The sequence below is a fragment of the Stegostoma tigrinum genome, chromosome 5 (assembly GCF_030684315.1).
Source record: "Stegostoma tigrinum isolate sSteTig4 chromosome 5, sSteTig4.hap1, whole genome shotgun sequence".
NCBI lineage: Eukaryota > Metazoa > Chordata > Chondrichthyes > Orectolobiformes > Stegostomatidae > Stegostoma > Stegostoma tigrinum.
This window is the reverse complement of record NC_081358.1, coordinates 108574286-108586405: the sequence shown is the minus strand read 5'-3', so window position 1 is coordinate 108586405 and position 12120 is coordinate 108574286. Positions and strand designations below refer to the sequence as shown.

Sequence of the window (12120 nt, the reverse complement as noted above, 5' to 3'; positions counted from 1 at the left end):
TAATGTCCTAGTTCTGTAGAAGCTTGACCCCCACCCCTTCATGCTGTTTCTATTGTTCCAACTTCAAGAAAAAAAAAACAAAAGCTAGCTGGGCTTGGAGCAGAGATCTTGGCTCCAAATTTAGAGCACTTGCTTTCAAAAGAAACAAGACAGAACAAATCCTCCTTAAAATGTACATTTCAGAACAGTCCCTACCTCTGAACCAGGAGGCCTGGGTCCAAGTCCCACCAGCTTACGTAATATCATCTCTGAACACGTTAATTAGAAAATATCAAACCAGTCGTGTGGAATCTCCTACCGTGCAGTGGTAGCATAGTTACCTTTAAGCCAATAAGCCCAGATTCATGTCGTACCTGTTCCACAGGAGTGCAGTAACATCCCTGGACAGAATGATTAGAAAATATCTAACCACATGTGGGTTTATTCTCCAGCAGGGTCCACCTACCTGACGTGGCAATGCTTATGTTGTCCCTCATTCCCTCATGATAAATGAAACTAAGCATGAATAAAATGCGTTGAAAAGGTCCAGATATTTATTACAGCAGCTAGTACATACAAACATCACATTTACAAGCACATCATTGTCTGGACTAGCATTACTCCATTCACTTAAGAGTGATATGTTTTCAGTGTGTTATGCCTCAAGGGATCCCCAGAAAGATGGTTTCAGAGACCTTTATACGGTCCAGACTAATGTTATGATACAATGATGGTTGCACAAGTATATTTCTGAAAAGGTAACCACAAGACACAACATGAACAACCACGGGGTACAGGCTTCAGCTAATGAACAAAAAAAAACAATAAGGATAAACTTTTGTTTTGTTTATGCACAGCCTGTTAGGATTATGGATTCAGATTCAACAGCTTTCAAAAAGGTAATAGCACCAATACTTGAAGGAGAGAAGCAAAAAGTACTGCAGGGTATGCAGCAAGAGCAAAGTAATAGAATTGAAAGAGCGGGGCCAGCTGAATGGGCCGAACGATAGCCATGCCGTGCTGTTCAATAATTAGCTACCAGTGGTTAGTCCCAGGAGCTCAATGCTTCCTAAATTATCACAAGCTGCATTTCAGATAATGAGCAATTCCCATGTTGTTGATGAACGGTATATTTAAACAAAAATAAAAATCGGTGATGCCTAGTGGCAGTGACACACGTTTGGAACAAAGACCAGTTATAATTATCTCAGAATGCTCTCTGCCACCCATTCATGTATAGCATTTAAGTCGTTCAGAAATATCGTTCAGCAGCGGGACCAGGCCTATTGCTCACTACAATTGCAGTATCACCCTCTAACAGTAACTAATAGAAAACGGTCATGTCCAAGAAACGAATATAATATTGTGCAGGTTTAAACTGAGTTACTTTCCATAAATTAGTATTTGAATCTTCAGTGGAGGAAGACCAAAGTATAATGCTCATACAGAGCATCGGTCTTCTGCTGAGAAGTGTGCTCTGAAGCCAAAAACTCTAACTGTAAACTAAAACAGTTCTAGGTCAAATCAATTAATTCACTCTTTGCGGATACATTTGCCATAATCTTGGTCAGAACATTCAGCTGCAAATGAGTGGCTTTCTGTTAAAGAAATTTTGCTTTTTCCACCTGGGAACCAAAACTAATGTTCAAATATGAAAACAACCCAGCAAGTCATGACATCAAAAAAGTTTCAAAGTTTGACTCTCAATCCATTTGGAGTTGTATATGTGGAGCCCCATATTTTAAACAGTGTGCTGTCACTCAACATTTAGGAACAGGTGGAAAATGGCATGGCTTTGTCCAAACAATTTGATTCCTTGCATTCTGTAGTATGATCAAACAAAACAGCATGCCTGTTCCTTCAAAAGGATGAACATTTCATTCACTGCCAGCTCACTGAATAAAAGACCTCTCAACCTCCAATATCAAAATCCATGGTTTCTTTATGAACAGATGACCAGCAAATATCTATTTAAATTATTTAAAACTACACTGTTTAGATCTCAGCCTTGGTTCAGTCACAACACTCATCTCCCGGTTTCTCTTTCCTCACGCACAGCTCTACCAGGCAGCAGACAGATGGGAATATCATTGCTTGCAAGTTGGCCTCCAAGCCATGTACCATCCTGATTTACAGCTGTATCACTGTTCCTTCATTATCACAGGGTCAAAATTCTGGAACTGCTTTCCTAACAGCATCATGGATATACCTATACACGAACATCCCAAGGGCTTCAACAGTTCAAGAAGGCAGTTCATCACGAGGGCAGTTCAGAAATGGCAATATAATTCTGAGTTAGTCGCTGATGCCCATATCCTAAAAACAAAAAGGTAAAATAAAATGAAGCCTACAGGCACATAATCTTGGCCAAGACTTCACTGTGGCAGGATACACTGCCAGAAAAGTGTGATGTAAAACTACAAGGACAGATGGGGCCAAAGAGAGCTCAAGGTCCCTTTGGCACTGTTCAACATGAAGTAGTTCTTCATTTATTTCAAACAAAACCAAACAGCAGATCATCAGATAACTTATTACACAAACCAAAATGCAAACCCCCATGTTGAAGTTCTGGAAAACAAGTTAAGAAACAAATCAATTCTTGTTACTGAATGACTTTGCAGGTAACTTACTTGTCTGTTGTGGTGCTTGGTACGACAATATCTCCTGTCACAGAACAGACAGCAAATAAAATGACTGTAGCAAAATGCTGGCATTTATATATCAAAGCACTGAACTGAGGAAGCGAACACATAATTACTTGCCTGGCAATCCAAAAGGGACGTGTCAAATAGAAATTATCTCCTAAACAACAATAGCACAAAGAACATAAAATACCTTAGGGGTCCACGCATAATGAAACATGTCTAAACAGCCATATGAGAAAGGACTTGCCATACTTCAACCCTGCTAAATAATTGAAAACCATGGGACACAAAGTAATCTAGACTGCATAAATTACAACAAAAAGATAGTTTCTGAATTATTTACCTACACAGCTGCAGATGTTGAAGAGAAGAAGCCTGCACTCTGTACAAACAGGACAGGCTCTTAGTCTTAAACTGCTCAACAAAGCCATGAATTTCACTTAAAACCAAAATGTTGCAGAAACATGAAATTGAAATAAAATTTGGAAATACTGAGCAGATCATGTAGCCTCAATGGAGCGAGAAAAACAAAGCGCATTTTTTAGCTCAATGATCATTCTGGTTTGATTTATGTTTTTTTTACAAGGTTAGAAATATATAGAACATATTTTAACCCGAGTATCTAAACTGGGAAAGCAAACACAGGGGATGAAAAGGCAAAAGGGAAGTTCGAATAGGATGAAGGGCAGATGGGATTAAAATGTCAAAAACAGAGCTACATTAACTCTAACCTGACTAGTAAAAGAAGGGTCTACAGGATTTGTAAAAGTCAACAAATGCATCAGCAGCAGCTATTCAAAATGTTTAAGATCAGCCATTATAGGCTGAAATTGAAGTCTAGTTGCTGAATTCAGAAGACTGAAGTGACTCTGAGAAAGAGGTGTTTCCTTTAAATAGTAAATAAGCTCAGGATCAGATTTGTGCACTGAGATTTAATGCAAAGCTAGCAGCTGCTTTTAGTCACCCCTTGGCAAGGCCATGAATACAGTTTGTTAAATCAGTAGTACAAGATAGTGGACATTACAGCCGGAAAGGATTTAGTAATTAGGACCTTGGAATATGGAAAAGGATGCGATAAGGGTGCAAATCTTGCAGCTCCTGTGCTGACACAGGGACGCACCATGGAAGCAGGGAGCAGGTAATTGAAGAAAGTGAACCTAAAGAATAAGCAGTTGGGATGAAGGTGTGTTTAAGGACGGTAACGCATTGGAAGTGGCAGAAGGTTAACCGTGAAATGCGAAAGGCTGATATGGTGGAAGCTGAGAGCAATATGGGTACACTGCCACGTTTCTGGGAAGGAAGAGCAGGGCTGAAAGTCGACAAACAGAAAACGAGATGGACACAGCCACGTGAAATCCTCCACTGAGTAAGCCATCTCCAAAGCACCGGTGTGCAATGTAGCATTACGCAATTGAGGTGGAAATTGGGACTTACCACTTCACACCACAGTGTATAATCAAAATAGCTTTGGCAGTGTGTTGGCATATCAGCAATTTTGATTTATGGGACAAACTAGCAAAGAAGTAACAGTCAAAGCAGGGAATGAATTAGAACACGTGATAGGATGGGAAGAGAAGTCATGGTGAAGGTTTACAGTTCAGTGTGAAAACAAGCACTGCATGAGAAGAGGATGAGAGTAAAGCTTACTTCACACGTCATTGAAAAAAATGCAATCATATTTATAACCTCAGATGTGCAAGGCAACAATATTTTATTTGGTGGAAATAAATGGAGACAAAGGGGCAATTGCTGTGAATACTACTTCAGCCAAGTTGAGAAAGACTGTGGTGGATCAGGATTGGTGGTGTGCATTGGTTCAAGGTAGCGGAGTATCCTCAGGATATACCACTGCGGATAAAACTGTAGGTAAATTGGAGTTGGTTAAAGTAACGCAGTGTTGCAGGAAAAAGGTAGGATGACAATGAAAATGGTTAATACAAAATGACAAGAAAAAGGAAGAAATCAGTTGTATGTTGCAAAAATATGCGAGAATGATGCATCTCCCAGGGCAAATCTGTTTATTATCTTGGGGATGATGCAGACTGTATGCAGTATTAGCAGATGAGAAGGTTGGTGGCTCTGAGGTCATGATCACCAAAGCACACTAAATAAACGGCAGTTTGGGAAAATAGAATTTGATGTTTGTTGATAGGTTGTGGAGGGCAAAGCTGATGCTCAATCTTTTAAAAAGGTGGGAGATCAATTTCTTTCACAAAATGACAACAATGGTTTAAATGACAGTTAAGAATTCACTAGGGTGTCACGTGCTGCAAGTTTGGAGCCAGACATAAAAGGCAGCGAGTGAGTGAATGTGTTGTGATGTAGGGTATGAAATTTATAAATAAAGATAATATCATTTATTTTTAAATTCAAATGCTCAGATTTTAAATTAATGATATATGGGTTTTGGTGGATGCAGGAAGGATGTTCTCAATGACCAGGGAGTCCCAAATCTGGACTTACAATATAAGGACGAGGGTGGGGAGCCTTTTGGGATAGTGATGAGGAGAGATTTCTTCATCAAGGGAGTGGTCAGCCTGCAGAACCCTGTTAAGGTAAACTATTGAGGCCAAAACTTAAGATTTTCAAGCAAGGTATAGGTTTAGTTCTTAGGGCTAAAAAGGGATCAAAGGATTATGGGGCGAAAGTGGGAACAGGGAACTTCGTTGAAATGCTCAGCTATAATCATACTGAATGGCTAGCAAGCTCAAAAGGATAAAATGGCCTACTCCTGTTTCTGAGGGCTTAATAATTCATTTATAAGCATTTCTGTAACCATGGTAATTTAGTTTAAAACAACTGAAAAACAGGTATCTTTCAGGACTTGTATATTTTAGGAGAGTTTACGACCAAAGAAGGCAAACAATTTTGACTCTACTTCTGCTAGAAATTTCTGGACTTTTTTCTAAGCTTAGGGGAAACATCTATGGATTGAAGCAATATTAAAGTCTTTTGTGTTTCATTCTGGAGCAGTTAAAGAGGATCTCCTCGAAGGTGAGAAGGTTTAAAAACAGATTACTTAAGAACAAGCGGATTAATAATAGTTCCCAAACAAAAATGTTTGAATAAAATCCTGCAGATGTTATTTGAAGCTGAGACCGTGCAAACCTAGATGTTTGAAAGCTGCAGGAAAAGGTTTTAGGCTGTATTGATTAGTTCACAGCTAAATTAAACCCAATGAGTTATAAAAGAAAGATACATTTCCCTCTGGCTTGAGTACTGTACAAGAGATGATTTTTGATATTATACATAGGTGTCTTTGGGATTACAGCATTATAATTTGACCACACCATTCAAAATCAGTAAAGTTTGTAACATATAAATAGATTATGTTAGAATTTTAGATAACCTCACCCCCATCCCTGGAGACCGCTTTGCAGAGCTGGATGATCACAGCAGGCCAAGCAGCATCTCAGGAGCACAAAAGCTGACGTTTCGGGCCTAGACCCTTCAGAGAGGGGGATGGGAGAGGGAACTGGAATAAATAGGGAGAGAGGCGGAGGCAGACCGAAGATGGAGTCAAAAGAAGATCGGTGGAGAGGAGAGTATAGGTGGGGAGGTAGGGAGGGGTTAGGTCAGTCCAGGGAAGATGGACAGGTCAAGGAGGCGAATGAGGTGGTAAGTAGGAAATGGAGGTGCAGCTTGAGGTGGGAGGAAGGGATGGGTGAGACGAAGAACAGGTTAGGGAAGCGGAGTCAGGCTGGGCTGGTTTTGGCATGCAGTGGGGGAAGGGGAGATTTTGAAGCTTGTGAAGTCCACACTGATACCATTGGGCTGCAGGGTTCCCAAACAGAATAGGAGTTGCTGTTCTAGCAACCTTCGGGTGGCATCATTGTGGCACTGCAGGAGGCCCATGATGGACATGTCGTCGGAGGAACGGGAGGGGGAGTTAAAATGGTTCCCGACTGGGAGGTGCAATTGTTTGTTGCGAACCAAGCGGAGGTGTTCTGCAAAGCGGTCTCCAAGCCTCCACTTGGTTTCCCCAATGTAGAGGAAGCCACACCGGGTACAATATACCACATTGGCAGATGTTCACCTGCACATCTGCTTAATATGGAAGGTCATCTTGGGGCCAGGGATGGGGGTGAGGGAGGTGGTGTGGGGGCAAGTGTAGCACTTCCTGCGGTTGCAGGGGAAGGTGCCGGGCATGGTGGGGTTGGAGGGCAGTGTGGAGCGGACAAGGGAGTGGCAGAGAGAGTGGTCTCTCCGGAAGACAGACAAGGGTGGGGATGAAAAAATGTCTTGGGTGGTGGGGTCGGATTGTAGATGGTGGAAGTGTCGGAGGATGATGCGTTGTATCCGGAGGTTGGTGGGGTGGTATGTGAGAACGAGGGGGATCCTCTTGGGGCGGTTGTGGCGGGGGCAGGGTGTGAGGGATGTGTTGCGGGAAATGCAGGAGACGCGGTCAAGGGCATTCTCGACCACAGTTACGAATGGCATACCTGTAGCTCCCAACTGAAAAAAGTTGAGAAAGAGGCTGCAGGGAGAGGTTCAGGTAAAAACAAAAGAGCCCTGAAGAAAAGGGAAAAGAAAAATTTTGTTCAGGGAGAAGACTTCTGTCCAAAGGATGATTGTTATCAGAGTTGGAGAACAAAATCCAGCCTTTTCCAGCTTTACTCCAGAGAACTAGTAAGTCAATAAGCCATCTCTATAAGCCCCTACCTATTCATTCACAAACTTGAATTATTTTTGCTGTGTTAAATTTCTATCACTTTCCATCCCCAGGAGCTGCTATAGGGTTAAGTCTGGTGTTTCTCACTTTTGTTTTACTCCTTCTACTCCATCATCGACCATCTCTTTCCATCATAACAAGTGCTGACTAAACTACTCCACAGCAGCTCCTGTTTAGTTTCCATTTTCTCATTAGAACATACAACATATAACAGTACAGCATAGTAGAGAGCCTTCGGCCCACAATATTGTGCTGACCTATTATCCTATTAAGATCAATCTACACTGCATACCCTACATTATGCTATTCTCCATGTCCCTCGCCAAGTTGCTGAAAAGTCTCCAATGTACCTCATTCCACCACCACTATCAGCAGCACATTCCACAAGCCCACCTCTATGTGAAGAACCTACGGCTGACATCTCCCCTATACCTTCGTCCGATCACCTTAAAATTATTCCCCCTCATAATAGTTGTTTCCACTCTGGGAAACACAGTCTCCAACTACCCACACCTCTCATCATCTTGTGCACCTCTACCAAGTCACCTCTCATCCTTCTTCATTTCAATGGGAAAAGCCCTAGCTCCTTCAACCTTTCCTCATAAGACCTGTCCTCCAGCCCAGGCAGCATCTTGGTAATTCTCCTCTGCACCCTCTCTAAAACTTCCACATCTTTCCTGTAATGGAGGTGACCAGAACTGAACACAATATTCCAATACCACAGTTTCATAAAGCTGCAGCATCAGGTTGAAATGAAAATCTACTGGTACATTCTTATGCCAGTTTCTTTCCCCCCTAGCAACTACTATGCTTAGCAACACAAATAAATAGAAAACTTGTCATTTTAGACACTCTCCATGCCAAGGTGCAACAATTGTATGGACAGAAAGATTGCAGAGGCAGATATTAGAGGCAAATCTTAGAACAGCACCACTCATCCGCTAATGTGGCCATTCATTTCAAAGTCAACTATTGCATAACAGGACAAAGGTCATCAAATTTGAGGCTGTCTTATGACAGAGGTTGGTATGCATTAGGAATTAAGCTGAAAGTTCTGCAACTTTTGCTTCAATTGATGTCGTTGCAGAAGAAAGATTTATTTGATCCACTGTACAATCTAATTATTTTAATAAATAACATCAGATTTTTTTAGCCACTTATTTTAAAAAGATTCAAACAATTAATTGCTGCATTTTGGAATGCATGGTAATTCCACAGCAGCTGACACACCAGAGTAGCTGCTGCATTCAACAGGAAGCTCTTCCTGATACACATCACCAAGAATGATAGCTCTACCATCACAATGTAATCTCGCTCTCTTCGGGTATTGAAAGCATTCACACTGCGAAGTTTTGAATAAGACCAAACCGACACATCTCAAGGACCAGGTAGCAAATGGTTTACTCTGATCTTCAAACATCTGCAGTTATATCAAATTGAAGGAAACCTTATTTCAATTCCCTGTTTCAGCAACAGCTGATGGAGACATATAGAATGGAGAAAAGAATGTGGTAGGCAGATCTGTGTATTCTCCAAAATGAATGATACACTTCAAACGAGGGATTCATACTTAAAACCTCAAAGTGTGCACATTTCACCCAAAAACAACAGAGCTTTTTGTTTAGTTCTGCTACTGATTTTTGATATACAGATTCCTCCATGCCCTAGTCTTCTACCACAGCTTCACTAAAGATAAAACAGTGTGGAGCTGGAGGAACACAGCAGGCTAGGCAGCACCCGAGGAGCAGAAAAGCTGATGTTTCAGGTCAGGACCCTTCTTTAGAGAAAAAAAACTTTGCTAAAGCTTTTCCCCCACGCTACTAAAGTTTACAGGTTTTTGCTACAAGGCTGTTTCAGGACCATTAAGTTTTCTCTGCTGTAAGCCAGAGGAAATCTTCTAGCTGATTTTCCCTGACTAAATCTAAATGAAAGTGAACTGACTGCATTTGCTGAGAAAACAAATTTAAAAAACTTCCAATCAAAGCTCCACCCGAAAATCACAGTAACTTAACCCATCTCCTCCCTGGTTGCAGCCAATGTCTCTATGGCAACATGGAACACTATGGAAGGACTCAAACAGAAATACAAATACAATATCATCTTCGACACAACTCTTTGATTCAGAGACGCAAATCCGTAATTAAAATTCCTAATTGAGTTTGATGATGTTTTCTCCACTTTCCCAGCTCAATTACAAGCTGAGAAATGAATTATTCATTGTTCAAATCTTTTGCACCAACTGAGACAAGACAAGCATTTAAGATATTACATGAAATAAAGCAGAGGTTCATTTGAGTAAAATTGATGCAGTTGTTTTCAGAAGTTTCTTGACCAGAGGCCTCCATTTTCTGCAGATAAATATTTAAATTAAAAACGTTATATCCCAAAATAGTTGTATTATCCACTACATATTCACAATATTGTCAAAAATCTAGTATTGAAGGAGCCGAGACATTAGCAGGACAGAAATGTACAAACTTTATCCACTATCAATGGTTCTACACTTCTCCACAATAACCAAGAATTAATTTAGCCTACTGAAAAATTCAACATGTTTCATCTGAAACTGAATTTTCAGCGAGGTATCTTTGCCATCAAAAAGGCCACCTAGTCCAGCTCGTCCCTGGTTGCAGCCAACATTAATGGCTTTACATTGATTAACAAGACTGAAGCTATCAATGCCCTTATGGCTAGAGTCCCAGTCTCCATCTTCAGTAAACATCAGCTCATCCAAATTCTACTACCTCTATCCTACGCCACACTGTATTCCAGTCTTTCGCTGTCCCAATGATTTGCTTACAGTGGGCCAATAATTTGCAATTTCATATTTAAATTCCTTAATATCTTCGTCCTTTGAGTCGCGGAGAGTCACGGAGGTCCGCAGTATGCAAACAGGCCCTTCAATCCAAACTGTCCACGTCAACCGAACTTGTTTTCACAATTAAACAAGTCCCATCTTCCTGCATTTGGTCCATCTCTCTCCTGATCTATCCCATCTATGTACCTGTCTAAATGTTTCTGAAGATGAAATTGTACTCACCTCCACTACCACCTATGACAGTAGGTTCTGGAAACTTACCAACTTGTGTGAAAAAATTGCCCATGTAGACCCTTTTGCATCTCTCTCTTCTCATCTTAAACCTATGCCCTTTAGTTCTAGGTTCTGCAAACATGAGGAAAAGCTGTTGGCTATCTACCTTGTATACGCCTCTCTTGACTTTGCAGACATGTAAAAAAATCACCCTTTAGTCTCCTATGCTGCAGGGAAAACAAAACAAACAGTCTCAGCCCGTTCAACCTTTCCTCATAACTTAAACTGTTTAGCCTCATCAGCTGTGTAACACTCGAACCTCTACTTTTCCTCCGGACATCCATTTTGACCAATGGTGGCACATAAGAATTCACCACTACATATGCTAATTACCTCCTCAAAATCTACCACCCAACTGAATTATGAGCCCCCTCCTGATTAGTAGCTCCCTTGGTGCTACTTTATCTAGTACCTTGAACATTCTTCCATGTCAAAGGAAGTCTCTAAATGCAAATTGTTTTTTAGCATACTATTCACAATAAATTGTGTGTCATGAACACAAGGTGTGTGATCTCAACTGAAGCAAACATAACACATTGCAAATAATTGACTGTTTGCTGGCAGAGATTAAAAACATGTTCTGTAACCTACTTTCACACAGCACAAAAGGAACAAGTGAGATGCACCTGTACTGTGAATTAAGTTAGCATACACTTGCATTTCCCTGCTTGCACCTGAGTAAATTATATATGAAGAAGATCAGTACTCATTTATCTTCATCTGCTACTATTTATGCTTAACCATGCCCAGCTTGAAAGCTGTTTGGTTTTACATCACAAGCTGAACAAAATGGTTTGACCTATGACTCTTATGAATGCAAAGATTAAAAAGAATATGAAATCAAAGTTATGGCAACTCTTGAAGTGAGAGCAAACCCCTGGCCATTTAAACCAGAAATGTAATTGTTTTCCTCTGGAAAAGGAACTGTCAATGCTGGATAAAATCATTTTAAGTGAATGGTTTAGTCAATAGACAATAGGTGCAGGAGTAGGCCATTCAACTCTTCAGGCCAGCACCACCATTCATTATGATCATGGCTGATCATCCACAATCAGTATCCTGTTCCTGCCTTATCCCCATAACCTTTGATTCCACCATCTTTAAGAGCTCTATTCATCTCTTTCTTGAAAGTATCCAGAGACTTGGCCTCCACTGCCTTCTGGGGTAGAGCATTCCATACATCCTCCACTCTCTGGGTGAAGAAGTTTTTCCTCAACTCTGTTCTAAATGGCCTACCCCTTATTCTTAAACTGTGTCTTCTGGTTCTGAACTCACCCATCAGCGGAAACATGCTTCCTGCCTCCAGAGCGTCCAATCCCTTAATAATCTTATACGTATCAATCAGATCCCCTCTCATCCTCCTAAACTCATGTATACAAGCCCAGTCGCTCCAATCTTTCAACATTTGATAGTCCCGCCATTCTGGGAATTAACCTTGTGAACCTACGCTGCACTCCCTCAATAGCAAGAACACCCTTCCTCAAATTTGGACACCCAAATTGCACACAATACTCCAGGTGCGGTCTCATCAGGGCGCTGTACAGCTGCAGAAGGACCTCTTTGCTTCTATACTCAATTCTTCTTGTTATGAAGGCCAGCATGCCATTAGCTTTCTTCACTGCCTGCTATACCTTCAAGGGTATGATTATGCCTAGATCTTCATATTCAGTATGCTGTTTTCACTTTTGTCCACCATATTTTTGACTCCTTTACCTCCAAAAACTGTACCTAAC

General features: G+C 41.0%; 1 protein-coding gene across 3 annotated transcripts in view; it reads right to left on the bottom strand.

Moving 5' to 3' along the window:
- The window catches only part of tsnare1 (T-SNARE Domain Containing 1), a 753673-nt gene that overhangs the window by 726803 nt on the left and 14750 nt on the right, over positions 1–12120 (bottom strand). The gene's annotated exons all lie outside the window — the stretch shown is intronic.